At 39.5% G+C, this 13490-nt stretch overlaps 1 protein-coding gene across 24 annotated transcripts in view; it reads left to right on the top strand.

The window, feature by feature from the left end:
• CELF1 (CUGBP Elav-like family member 1) overlaps positions 1–13490 on the top strand; it is a 69569-nt gene that overhangs the window by 800 nt on the left and 55279 nt on the right. For 2 of the 24 annotated variants that reach the window (XM_065066027.1, XM_065066015.1), the window contains exon 2: positions 12600–12686. The exons of the other annotated variants lie outside the window; for them this stretch is intronic. The gene's annotated coding sequence lies outside the window, so the exon portion shown is untranslated. The remainder of the gene's footprint in view (positions 1–12599; positions 12687–13490) is intronic. 24 annotated transcript variants of the gene reach the window in all.

Here is a 13490-nt window from a genome sequence, read left to right as displayed (position 1 = left end):
GCGCGGCCCGTGCTGGCGTCGCCATTCGGGAGCAGGGGGGCTGCGCGCGGGCCCGGGGCGGCCCTTGCGACGGAGGAGCGGCGGCCCCAGGCTGTGGCCGCAGCCGGCCTCCCGGGCGGGCTGGTCTGCCGGATCGCCGTGGAGTGGCCCGGGGGCTTATCCTGTGGACCTGGGGTGCGGCTGCATGTCATCAGGGGCTCGGTAGGGGTCTGTCGTTCGGACTAGTGAAACGTGTGCTGGTATGGGAGGAGGTAGAGGCAAGTCGAGTGTACAGGAAGCACAGGCAGGGGAGTTGGAGTTCAACACAGCGTGGGGATGTGCAATCTCAAGTGTAAAAAGGCATGATGGACACTACTGGAATGAAGCAGGAATAGAAATACAAAAACTAGGACAGACCGAATGTAAAATGAATGATAAATACACGAAAAAGCAGTAAAGGTTGGTAACAGCGTGAGACTTTTATAAGATCGTTTACGAGTAGGAAGTTGAGAGGCAGCATTATAATAAAGTGTGGAAGCTTCACTCCTTTAAATTCTTGAGGAATCGTGGCCCAGATGTTTTCACCTTTAAGGCACAGGCATTCTCTTCTGCCAGAAGTTGTTGAGGAGGGTTTTTCAAATGTTGCAGCGTTTTTGTATGCAGTGTGTGAGTGTGATCATTGGGTGTGTTTCTCTGGGAGCTCACTTGATTTAGAGAAATATTTGGTGAGGATTTACATCTTGAAGCACGCTTTGCTTCTGGTTTACAAGAGCTTGGACTTTCTGAGCATCTTGTACGTTTTGTTTTGGTTTGGTTTTTTTTTGTACATCTGTCCTTCCAGTCTTATTCTCTGTACTACTGATAACAGTAATTGCTAAATTATCTCCTGCTGCCATTTGCGTTCTTTCTATAGATTAATTCATCAGATAGAAAATATATACACTGCACTGACTTGGCATTGCACATCTGTAATAAACCCATCGCATGTTTTTCTTCCCCTCAGCTATATTCTTGGGAGCTCTGCATAATGTGAGATATTGAGCTTCCTAGAGTTGTGTCTGGATCTAAGCCTTTAAGAGGCAGTTTTGTTGGAAATACTACTGCTGTGGCAGATGTTTAAAAACACTACCTACATCTTTACACTGAGATAGGAAATGCCAAGGTGGGTGCAGCTTGCATCCTGCAATTTAATAGGTTCAGTTGCATTCCTGCTGATGGAAGAGTCCCCAGGGCAGGAGCACAGTTTTTGTCTGCTCAGAGACACGGATGCAGATGTATATACCAGTAAAATCCCTAAACAGGGATTTTAAAATACGATAGTATAAAAGGTTTGTGGGGTTTTTTAAAAGTGCTTACTGTTCTCTTTCAGGCTGTGCTCACTTTCAAATTGTTGCTGATATTTATTCTGAGAAAGTCCATGCTGTTTTGTGGAGTGGGTTCAACCTTTCTGATTGATCGTTCTTGGATGGCTGTGTTTTTCCTTTCCCTGTCAAAGTTTCTAGTGTTACATTAGAGAAAAATCAGTCTCAGATCCTGCCTCCTTAGTTATGTGCTTGCTGTTATGTATCTGCTTGGTTTTTTTATATGAAACAAAGTAATACGTGCAGGCTTAGAAAATTGTGTTTACACGCAAAAAAAAAAGCGGGAGCACAGAACCTGTAGAAAAGTAGACGTTTGAAAAGTGACTGCCCTAAAATGATGATCACTGAAACACAAAGTTTTTCGCGTTAGTTAGTTTTGTTTTGAAAGTATATGGTTTATCTGTCTTTCACAGTGAGAGATATGGTAAAGAACCCCACAGTAGTACTGTGTGCTTATTAGTGTATCCACCTTTCTGCTAGTCCTTCAAAACTAGATGCATTTGTAAGACTATTGTTACATGGTTGGGGAAAGGTGTCTTTAACTTCTGTTTCTTCTGTTATGAGTAGGGATTCTGAAGACATGCTGCATGGAGCTACTCCTCTAAAGGGAAAAGCAAGAAAGGTGACTGTATCACAGATATGCAATAATTGTATGTCTCATCAATAATAAATCTATAATTTGCAAGGTTCCTTGCAAGTAACTTTTACATCAATTGAACAATCATTAGATGAAACAAATTATGGTGCTCTGACATAGGATAAATATTTATAATGTTGCGTAACTTTCTTTTGAAATTACTGCAAACAATGTTATGCTGAACAATTTGAATTTCATAAAAGATGTTTGTGTGGGTCTTAAATATTTGGATTCTCATTGAGTTAAGTAAAATACTGTCCCTAATCCATTTCTTAACTGAACTCAGTAAGAAACTTTATTATGAGCAGGTTGTTCCTTAACTATTTCTTGCAGCTTTTTCTGAAATGTGGTTATTGATTATCAGTTACTATGTTTCTTCGTTTCATGTCTTTGCCTTCTGGGTCTTCTGCTGCAAATCTATTCAGAGGGCCTGCTCTTATGTTTTATTTAGTGCTTTCTTTGGGCTAGGTGGGAAGTGATACAAATTCTCCTTGTTTTGAGATTTCCTGATTTATTAGTCTCCAGCTCTGGTATCCAAGAAGAGCCCACTCTTCCGGATGTTAAAACAGAGATTGTTTTTCAGCAGTATGTCCAGGAGACAGTCCAATTTTCCAAGTCATAATGTGAGTTTTACTACTGAAACAGCAGCCATAGTCAAACAGGCTCAGATTTATATTTCTGAATTCTTATTTGTCAGTCTTGCCATGGATGTCTTAAATGTTGTATTTCAATCTAGGCATGTTCACTATTGTTTCTTGTCCTTTAGTTTACCATTCCCCAAGACAATGTGCAGAGTTATTCACTGCCTTGGTAACGGCCTTCAGGCAAGAAGAGCATCATTTTTATCCATTGATCAGTTATTTGGCAGGGTGGAAAAACAGTATAAATCAAAGCAGAGTAAAATACTTCAGGGTTTATTAGAATGGGAGTTGTAAATTGAGAAAAGTTATCTAGGCCCTCTAATAAGTATTTCTTTTAAAGTATTACAACACAGTATCTTGAGTTGTGATCCTGTTGCAAGATTTCTTGAGGCAAGAGAGGTTAGCTTGATCGGAAAAGAGTAACCAGTAGTTTTGTTGCCCTTCCCTCTGTCATTAGAGATGCTTGTGTTATACCAAAAAAAAAAAAAAAAAAAAAAAAAAAAAAAAAAAAAAAAAAAGGCAAGATACCACTTTTCTGCTGTTATTGTCTACACTTATTTACTTATTTTAGATTGTCCTGCCAAGACACCATATTTGGGGCATAACAGTGAAAAGAGAAAGCTTTGGCATTCACATTTTAAAGAGGAGATTTCCCAAACATCAGCTGAACATCATCTTGTTTGCACCTGATGCAAGATTCAAGTGTGTAAAGCCAAAATATACATTAGGTTAAAACAGGAAATTTGGATAGAGCAAGGGAGAAAACATAAACTGCTTTAAAGCTCACATGCAAATTAGTCTGCGGATGCTTTGCTGTAGGGATTAATAGCTCATTAATCTGAACTGCGTTTGACAGAGCAGGCTTGTTTGACAGCAGTATAGTAGAGCACAGTTGTGTTCCCAGGTAAAGGAAATATTCAGCCATCTTAGCCCTGTACATTTTAAAATAAAAGGCATTGTTGCTAACTGAATTCAGGATGAACAGTGAGCAACTAGATAGCTGAACAGAAGTCTTCAGTAGTTTTCAACTCTTAGTGAAGAGTTTTAGTTTAAGGGACCTGGGGGTCCTGGTGGACAGCAGGATGACCATGAGCCAGCACTGTGCCCTTGTGGCCAGGAAGGCCAGTGGCATCCTGGGGTGTATTAGAAGGGGGGTGGTTAGTAGGTCAAGAGAAGTTCTCCTTCCCCTCTACTCTGCCCTGGTGAGACCACATCTGGAATATTGTGTACAGTTCTGGGCCCCCCAGTTCAAGAAGGACAGGGAACCGCTGGAGAGAGTCCAGCACAGGGCAACGAAGATGATTAAGGGAGTGGAGCATCTCCCTTATGAGGAAAGGCTGAGGGAGCCAGGTCTCTTTAGCTTGGAGGAGACTGAGGGGGAGACCTCATTAATTGCTTGTAAATATGTAAACGGTGAGTGTCATGAGGATGGAGCCAGGCTATTCTCAGTGACAACCAGTGGTAGGACAAGGGGCAATGGGTTTAAACTGGAACACAGGAGGCTCCATTTAAATTTGAGAAGAAACTTCTTCACAGTGAGGGTGACAGAACACTGGAACAGGCTGCCCAGGGAGGTTGTGGAGTCGTCTTCTCTGGAGACATTCAAAACCTGCCTGGACACCTTTCTGTGTAACCTCATGTGAGTGTTCCTGCTCTGGCAGGGGGATTGGACTAGATGATCTTTCGAGGTCCCTTCCAGTCCCTAATAATCTGTAATTCTGTGATACACTTTGTGGCACAGGTGTGTGTATGTGAAAGCTTTTTGCCAGAAGTGGAATCATCATCCATAAGCTGTCTTTTCTGTACCATGTATCCACGTTATCTGTCTTCAGTATTCTCAGTAGATCATGGGCTGGGGTTTTTTTTGTTTGTTTTTAGAAAAGATGTGTTGGTTTACTGGCTACTCTATTAGAAGCAGAGCACTAGTGGCAAACTCACCAACTGCAAGTTCTGGTAGTGAGTCTGAACTGATTTAAGAGTAGATTTAGAACTGATTTAATGGCTTGGCTTGCAGTGGTCAACTTCCAGGTAGACAAAGATTATATAAACCGGGATTAAAATCATATATATCAGGGATTTTCACATTGAACTTGGAATAACTGGTTTAGATATTGCTGAAATTCATGCAAATGAACAGGCACATCGAGTTCCTTGGCCTTTTCAGCTGCACACCTCTTAAATGAGCATGCGGATAAGAGGATGAGTCTTTGTTGAGTATTCAGTGTCATGCTGGTATGATATTCTAGCAGGCTTTCCTTTGCAGACAGATGTTTTGGGGTTTTTTTATGTTTGTATGTTACGTGTTTTCTTAGAACCAAATTCCCTTTGAGTTCTTGGGTGAAGTTCTGTGATGTCTTACAATGTTTTTACTTGAAATTACTTTGAGCTTTTCAGGACCTTGTCTTTTTTTCAACTCGTTACCTTTTACTTCTCTCTGCAGGCTGTTTTATACTGCACCTTTCACAAAAAATAATGTAGTTCTTATCCGCTAGATTTCAGTATTTCACCTGTCAAAGTACAACTATCGTTCTTCAAATGTATTATCATTTGAAATTCAGGTGTTCACTGAATCCATGAGTATTCTGTGCTATTTTTGCATTGAACTATGCAGTTCAAAAGATATTCCAACATGTGTATGCTGTCCACAAATCCTTCAGTATTTGTTGGAAAGGGAACATTTGTATCTTTTTTCCAAGTCAGAGGAGATGGTTACTTATGAAGTCTTTAAATCAAAGGAAGTATTTAGCAGGCAATGTCCAAGTCCACATACAAAAATGATAGCATTTTCTTTAATTTACTATGTGTAGAGATTTGCAGGATGGATACTATGCATCTTAATATCAGCACAATTTTACAAAATAGAGTTTTGACAAATGATTCTTCAGAAGGCAGTGAAATATTGCTCTTCCAGGAAGAGAGAATGTATTTTGAATATCATGCCTAGTTATTGCATTTCCTGCAACACAGTGTAAAAGTAGTTCTTCTCTCATTTATAGGATGAGATTGCTAAGCAGAGCACTGTCTCAAAATCTTTTTGCCAATTCACCTGTGCCTCCTTGCGATTTCCCTTCAAAAAATTCCTGTTTTCCTTTTAAACTTCCAAATTAAAAAACATACACCTTGATGACTTGTCAACTTCTGGGTTTTTTGTCTTGCCTGTCATTGTGTTATGACAGTACAGCATGTCACACAATTCACGAGTGAAGCAGTGTCCTTGCACAGTTGTAAGTGATATTGGAATTTACCATTGAAAATTACTGATATGCAAAATCTTTGGAGGGAAAAAAGGTGTTGTATATTCTCTAAAGCATAGTTTTGACTGCTCAGAAACCTATGATCATATTCTTGGTGACTTAGGAAAAGATAAATGAGAATACTTTGATATTTATGGAGTAAGGCCACCCATATTACATTTTGGATTGTACATTCAGTGCCAGAATTTGATCACTATCAAAGACTAGCAGTAGGTGGTACTGTCTGTATTTCACAGTGTGGCACTAATTCTCTGCTGCAGAATTTGCTTTAGAATTTCTTTGGATTTTAAGGTATTTTTCACTTCGTTCAAGACTAAGTTTAATAGACATTTCATGACCACTTTCAGGGGAGCGGTATTAGGACACATATTCTTGATCATTTTTGTGAGGAAGATAATTCAGGATATTCTTAGGCATAGAACTAATTCTGGGTAAACCAATGTCTTCCAGAATTTTCAGGGAACCTAAACCATTATATCAGTCAAAAGAAATTTGAAAAATATTGAGATTGTTGGTTTGAACACTAGTACTTTTATATGTACTTGCAAGTCATATTAACAGAACTATGCGACTAGTGCACCTCTTCTCATTCTGAACTGGTTACTGCTTTCCTGGTATAGCTGAAAGTTGCAACTTACCCTTATTTTTGTGATAGAATATTTCTGGTAACTTCTATAAGATAGGTACGTATCACCACATAAATGTTGGATACACTAAGTATAAGAAATAGGCAGCAGCATAGGATAATAAATCTGTCTTATGATAGATTTGTATATAAATGAAACTGTTTTCAAGTTTGTAGACTGTCATACTTGTGTGCTAAAAATTCAGGGACCATACCACTTTTTTTTTTGCTTTGAATACCTAGGGATTCAGGTTTTCAGTTACACTGATTTTACTCTCTTTCTATGCCAGTGCATGAGAAGAGGGGCAGGGGGAAGGAGGGAGAAGATGCTGCATGGATGTGTATTTCTTCTGTTTTTAAGAAGAATGCATAGAAAAAAGTTCAGTTGTGTTTGGTGTTAAAGGACTGCTGGGAAAGCAGACATAGTATGGCAGGTCACCATAGTAGTGTGTATCAACCAATGGGAAAGGTCACACTTGCTGATTTAGGGAAATACTTAAAAAGGGAGAGAGGTTTAAAAATACTGTTATAATTTAATTTGGGGTGTGGAGGGAAGGTTAAACCAAGAGTTCAGTGTGTGGATGTGTGTGTCCAGAAGCAACAAGGATGACCTGGCCAGTTCAGTAGTTCTTGAAATGCTGGTGGTTGTGGGCATTCCCTGAAAGGTAGATTTTTTGTCTTGTGTCTGAGTTGCTTCCCAGATTCTGTTGGATGAATTGTGGTGGATGTTTCATTATTAAGGTGGGCTCAATCAAAATGGACTTGGAACTAATTTCTAAACAGTAACTCCTTTAAGTTTGTTCACTTTAATTCTTTTCTTCCTCTGCACGGTGTGTCAGTGAGTGAGGATGTGTGTGTGTGTATAAAGGAACTTGTCTTAGCAATGGTCTCTTTCAAGAGACCATGTATGGGTAAAGAAGTTCGGCTGGTTCAGCTCCCTGCTCCTCCCTCTTGGGTAGCTGAGCAGAATCTCTTCTGCTGAAACGGTTGTTCCACTTTCTGCTTTCTATATTTGTACAGCAGCAGCATGCAAGCTCACTAGGCGGTGTGGCCGGCCCTGTGTGCATACGGCATTTGCTGAACAGAATTGAGAGCCAGGGCTTACAGTCTCTGTTGTTGCGTCCGTCTGTCTGTCTGTCTCTGCGTCTCTGGGGAGGACTGGCATTCCAAGTGAAAGGTGATCTGTTTGTGGATGTTTTCTTTTTCTGTAAAATGCAGTTCATCCAAGTTGGGAATCAAGGGAGCAGGAGTGGAGAAGGAAAGGCAGTTATCTTGCAGGGACAGTATGTAGTGGGCAGCAGCGGCATCAGAAAGATGCAGTTTTAACCTGCGAAAGAACTGCTGTCTTCTGGGATGAGGATTTTAATGTCCTTGCCTGCTTTGGGGAGTGATTAGCCAGGGCCTATACCTTTCCTTAAAAAGTCAGTTGTTGCTGTCTGCTGTGAAGATTAATGAAAGCTAGATCCTGTCCTGGGAGAACTGAGTGCTGTCTTTACTTGTTATGGGCAACAGGGATTAATGAGGAGCTAGACCCTGGCCAGCCTTGTTTGGAATAAGCGGTTGGTGATGAGGGATGGGGTTGTAGGAAATACCTTCTTAGGAAGAACTGGAAACTTGTAATGAGGACTTCCCTGGCTGTGTGTTTGCACAGACTTTTTTTTAAGGCCCTGCACACATTGGGATGACTATTCACAATTGCTTTTCTTTAGTAGTAGATCAGGCGAACAAATAGTGCAGGAAGTCTGGCTTCTGAGGCTGTAGCGAACTGTTATGATTTTCTTTGAATAGCAGAAAGATGCTTAAAATAGTCACAGCAACTGGATCCACCATTAACATTGGCAATAATTTTTTTTGAGAGAGAAGGAAATAGGTTGTAGGGTATTTTTTCTGTCTTTTAGGGGATGCTGTCCACTTGCAAATTTTGCTGCCTTTTTAATATGTATGCAAATAGGGTCCAGATCTTTGGTTTCTTGAATTTGAGCAAGGGAAACTTTTACTTGTGAAACAGAAGGCAGCATGTTGCTACAATCATTCTTGAGGACCATGTTCCATAAACTCAGTATTAATTATTTTTCTTTCCTACCACTGCAATGTCTTCAATGTATTTCCTCCAGAGAAGGCTATGTGTATCTTGAATTTGGAAGAAGTGAATTGTGGAGGCAAATTGGGGGATCTCAGCTGCCTGGCAATTTCTGAGTCACACTGTGTCTGCAGTCAGGGAACTGTGATTGATGTGTGACAGAAGGTCATTTCATTCTTGAACTACGTGAACTCAGCTTTGTTGTCTAACTGTTTTCTGATCATTCTTTGTTTAATGAGCACACACTGCAGTAGTTGTTCCATCTTCATGTGGAAAACCTATGGAATTAATTGCAAATATGCGGCTTCTGGGACATCAATCTTGTTGTCTGAAGTGCCCTGATACATTTCCCAGTTCTCACATCCTCTTAAAGCCCTCTGCCTTTCTTTCTTCCTTCCCAGTTTTCCACTTCCTGATTCCCCAGTTGAAATCCTTTCATTTATACTAGCCAGAGCAAACTGGCAAAAACATAATCTAAATTGTTTCTGAGTTTACAATGCCAATTAAAAGCAAAGCTTGGTATCGCTTAATGCCAGTGACCAGGGTTGTACAATTCCGCTACTTTAAGGTGTTTTCTGGTCGCATACTTAAATTTTGCTTGTAGTCTTATAGCAGGAATATGGTTAGACAGTTTCAAAGGCCTCTTGAAAGTGAGCTATTGCATGTTTAAAAAATATTGTTTGTCTGTTCTGTGAAAGATGTAATGATGAATCAGTAGAACACTGAAGAAATATTTGTTCACTAAGTGCATTGAGCAGATGAAAGATAAAGCCAAGTTATAGAATGGCACAAGGAGCTTTAAGTCTTTTATTTTATAAGAATCTTCTTAAAAGCAATATGTAAGAGGTAAGATTGTTCAGACCTAAGCTAAGCTGTCAGTTTTGTTTCTTGGAAGACAGATGCTTTGAGCTATGTAGTTAGTAGATTTGTCTTGCTCTATTGCCCACTAGTGCAAAAAGAGTAACTTAGTGTTCTGCCTCTTTCCAGGAGTTTAAGTAATTCATGGAGCAAAATATAATGTTTTAGATGCATAAGGACAGGAAGTCATATTTACCATATATACTTTAAGGGAGAACACCCAGTAATCCATTCTGGATTAACTGCATTAGTATCCTGTTAGCAGAAAAGCTTTCATCAAGGTTGGAGACAAGTGAGAAATTAAGTTTTGTCTGACATCCTTTGAAGGTCCTGAAATTCCACAGGAAAGTGTATTTTTAAAAAATTTTCTTCCTACTTTATTGCTTTTATTCTTTAAGAAAACAATTCCTCTTCTTTTTTAAAGTCGGAGTCATGCAGTTGAATAATACAGTTAGGTTAAGGATGGATATGTGGGAAGACTACAGGAATTTGAAATCAAGTCCAGTTGTTCATCTGAAGTTAGTTAAACTTAAAACTGCTTTTGAAAAACAATTACAGGTATTAAACTCCAGGAAGAGTAAGTGAAAAGTGAAAGTTGAAAAGGATTTACTTACTGTTTTAAAAAGCTGAATCATATAATTTGATCAAGGATAGGGAGTGACATGTCTTTAAATATTGGAGTCAGTCCATTGACAAAAAAATCGGTACAATAAAAGTGAATGTATGGAAGAAAATGCACACAATTCTTAGAAGTACAGTGTTTTCATAACAAAAGTAGTGGATGTATCGCCAGGGACCTCTAAAAAGAAGTAATCAGTAGAGAACGTATTATGTGAAATTCAGCATCTAAATCTGAAGATGTAGTTTCACAATTAATTTGAATGAGCATATGCCAGTATTGCTCTGAAAGAGGCTTTTTCCATCTTTCATGCGTTTCCCCTTTCATTTGTGCTGCCAAGAGCATCTGTGTCGTTATACAATGAGTTGAATCAGGGAACATTTCTGAGTTAAAACTATTGTTTTCCTGTTGTTGGTAGGCTAGATCACACCTGGATCATTTCCTTCCTCAGGCTTGTTATACAGAGATACGGATGGATAGCTGGTGAGGAAAGAGTTGTGCTCTATTCTTTTGACAAGAGCATTGGCTTAAACTAGATCTACAATAGGAATATCTTGATCTATGCCTATGTATTTCTGCCCCGTTTCTATCTAATCTTTATGGAGAGCTTATATCCAGTCATCTCTAGTAATGTAACCCAAGAAAGTGAAGTAAGAATTGTTTGCTTGTGTTAGATGCTGTGGCACATACCATTTGCTTCTAGACTGAGAGATACTAAATGTTGTCATACCATATTTCTTCATGAATGGAATATTTTATATCATTGAGTCCTAGAATGTCCTGAGTTGGAAGGGACACACAAGGATCATTGAGTCCAACTCCTGTCCCTGCATATGACAACCCCACAGTTCACTCAGTGTGTCTGAGGGTGTTGTCCAGTCTCTTCTTGAACACTGTCAGGTTTGGGGCCGTGACTGCCTCCCTGCAGAGCCTGTTCCAGTGTTCCACCAACCTCTGGGGGAAGAACCTTTTCCTAATATCCAACTTGAACCTCCCCTGGCACGTCTTCCTGCCATTCCCTTTGGGTTCTGCCATTGGTCACTAAAGAGAAGAGTTCAACGCCTGCCCCTCCTGCTCCCTTTGTGAGGAAACTGTAGACTGTGGTGAGGTCTCCCCTCAGTCTCCTCTTCTTGAGGCTGAACAAACCATATAGGCAGCATTTGCTGCTGTGCAGAGAAGCCTGCTGTTTCTTTGTGAAGAAACTGGTGAGCTTTCCTGATGTGAGAACAGAGAGAAGAGAATGTGCCATGTAGACTGTTACATGCAAGGTTTTGATTCAGGAAGTATAAGGTATCTCCAGAATCTAGGTCTGAGGTATAGAAACCCCGAGAATGCAGCAAGATGTATAGGAGGATTTTATGTCTGAATCCTCATGCAGCCAAAACTGTATTTAGAGCACTTGTTTTTGTCATGAAGTTTCTGGAGTCTCCTCCGGCTAGCGGTGGAAACCAGCTGATGTCATACTGTGCCTTCCAGGAAAAGTGAATGTGAAGAATTGATGGAGAAGTGTGTAAGTGAAGAGTGACTGAAAATACGTGCATAAAACTACGAGCAAGTACTGAGTCTCTAGTTCTTGGCAAAGTGCGTTGACACTCTTGATCCTTCCCACTCCTTTCTTCCCCCACCCAGCTAAAGTCTAAGATCAGGTGACAGATCCAGCCTTATTTCAGAGGCCTTGGAAAGAGAGAGAAGCAAGCGAAGCTGTGCTGGCACGAGAGGCAGTGAGCATGAATCACCACAGGCAAGCAGCTTAGAGGGGGTGTTTCAGGGTCACAAAGTGAGCCATGAGAGTAGTTTGTGGAGTAAAAGGCTGCTGATATCAGTAGGGAAGACATTCTGTTAGTCATCCTTAGATATTTGTAACTAAGAATGGAAATTAAGCTTCTTCAGATGGAGAAAAGTTCATCTTAACTGTGGCATTACATTTCTAAATGGTATTCAGACAAAAATAATGCTTCAAAGCGCTGCATGTGTTTATGCGTTGGTGTGTTTTCAGTAGGTATTAAGTTGTAAATTTACAGGGGGTTGTATGCTTCAGATACTATATAAAGATATTGAAGAGGGGGATAAATGTTGAAAAAAAAATGCTGCAAATGATGACAAATGAGAAACCTTTGGAGAGCTCGAGCAGAATCTTAGGAAGAACTGCTTGCAGTGAAATTGTTAGATTTCAGTTGTGTTTTTGATCAAAAGTCAGGACATTCCTAAGTTAATGTTCCTACAGCAACGCCAGTGTTTGCCTCTGGTGAATAAAAAGAAATAGTACAAAATATTTTTTTAAAGCTTCATCTCTATACACACAATATTAAATCTCTTGAAGTGTTAATGAAGATTATTTGCTGTTGAAAGTTATTTGAATCAATATTCATTTCTTTAAAAGAGTATTGACTCCAGTTCTTTGAAAATGTAAACTAGTGTAATTTGAGGCTTGTATCCATTTACTTCTGCAAAGGATTTGACCATCTGCCTATTACCAGAGGAAAAACAAAACAAAAACAACAAAAAGAAATAAAAAGTGTGCATATTTTTACTCTTTGGTTTGCAGGTGTGGCAATGGCAGATTCTGTACAGTAGAGTTCATGGCAACTATTTGTCTAACATAAGCCAAGCAAGAGACACATACAAGCTTAAGGTAAATCAGTCTTTCTTAGTTGTGCTTCTTTGAAATAAAATATAAATGTTTATACTTAAACATTTGCAGATGCAGAATTTCACACGTCTTCAGAATTTTCTGTCCAGTTTGATTCTAACATTTCAAAATTGGGACACCTCAGAATTATTTTCCCTCTGAAGCTGGCAGTAAATGCTAGTAATGGTCATATGCACTCTGTCTTCTTTTAGTAATTTAGGTGTAATAGTACAGAACAGTGATTGCATTTGAGAATCTGTGTGGGAAGACCTGCAATACATCTTCCTTGTTTGGATTTAAACTATTTCCTTTTGTGCAATGAGAAGAAAAAAGTGTGCAAGTACCTTGATACCATTTTAAAAGACTTACTTTAATGCAGAGCTATGCAAGCGGTGTCTGTCTAAACACTGCACAGAGTTGATTTTCCCACTGAGATTTTTTTATCTTGCCTTTAATGATAGGTGACAGTGGTAGTATTTGAATCTTTTGGCTGAGATGGGTGAGGTGATTAAAGTTCAGCTGGTGGTGTTCCTGCTAGAAGTAGTCTTAATGGTTAAACTGGGAATATTGAGGGTGTAGGAAACAGAAACAATCTTTTACCCAAAAGATATAAAACTCTGTGCTACATTTGGTAAGTCTTCCTCTGGCATGTACTGTATCCATAAAGCAAAACATGAATGTGTGTTTTCTGAATATTTTGTGTCCTCATTCAGAAAGTAAATAAAAGCTTACATTGCTGCATTCCATCTGTATTTGCAGCTCTGAAGATATTTTGAGAGTTCCTTAATGCCATAATCTGGAAGGATA

Source organism: Columba livia, chromosome 5, assembly GCF_036013475.1.
Source record: "Columba livia isolate bColLiv1 breed racing homer chromosome 5, bColLiv1.pat.W.v2, whole genome shotgun sequence".
Taxonomy (NCBI): Eukaryota; Metazoa; Chordata; class Aves; order Columbiformes; family Columbidae; genus Columba; species Columba livia.
Note: the sequence above shows the minus strand (reverse complement) of the source record. Positions and strands in the feature narration are given on the sequence as shown.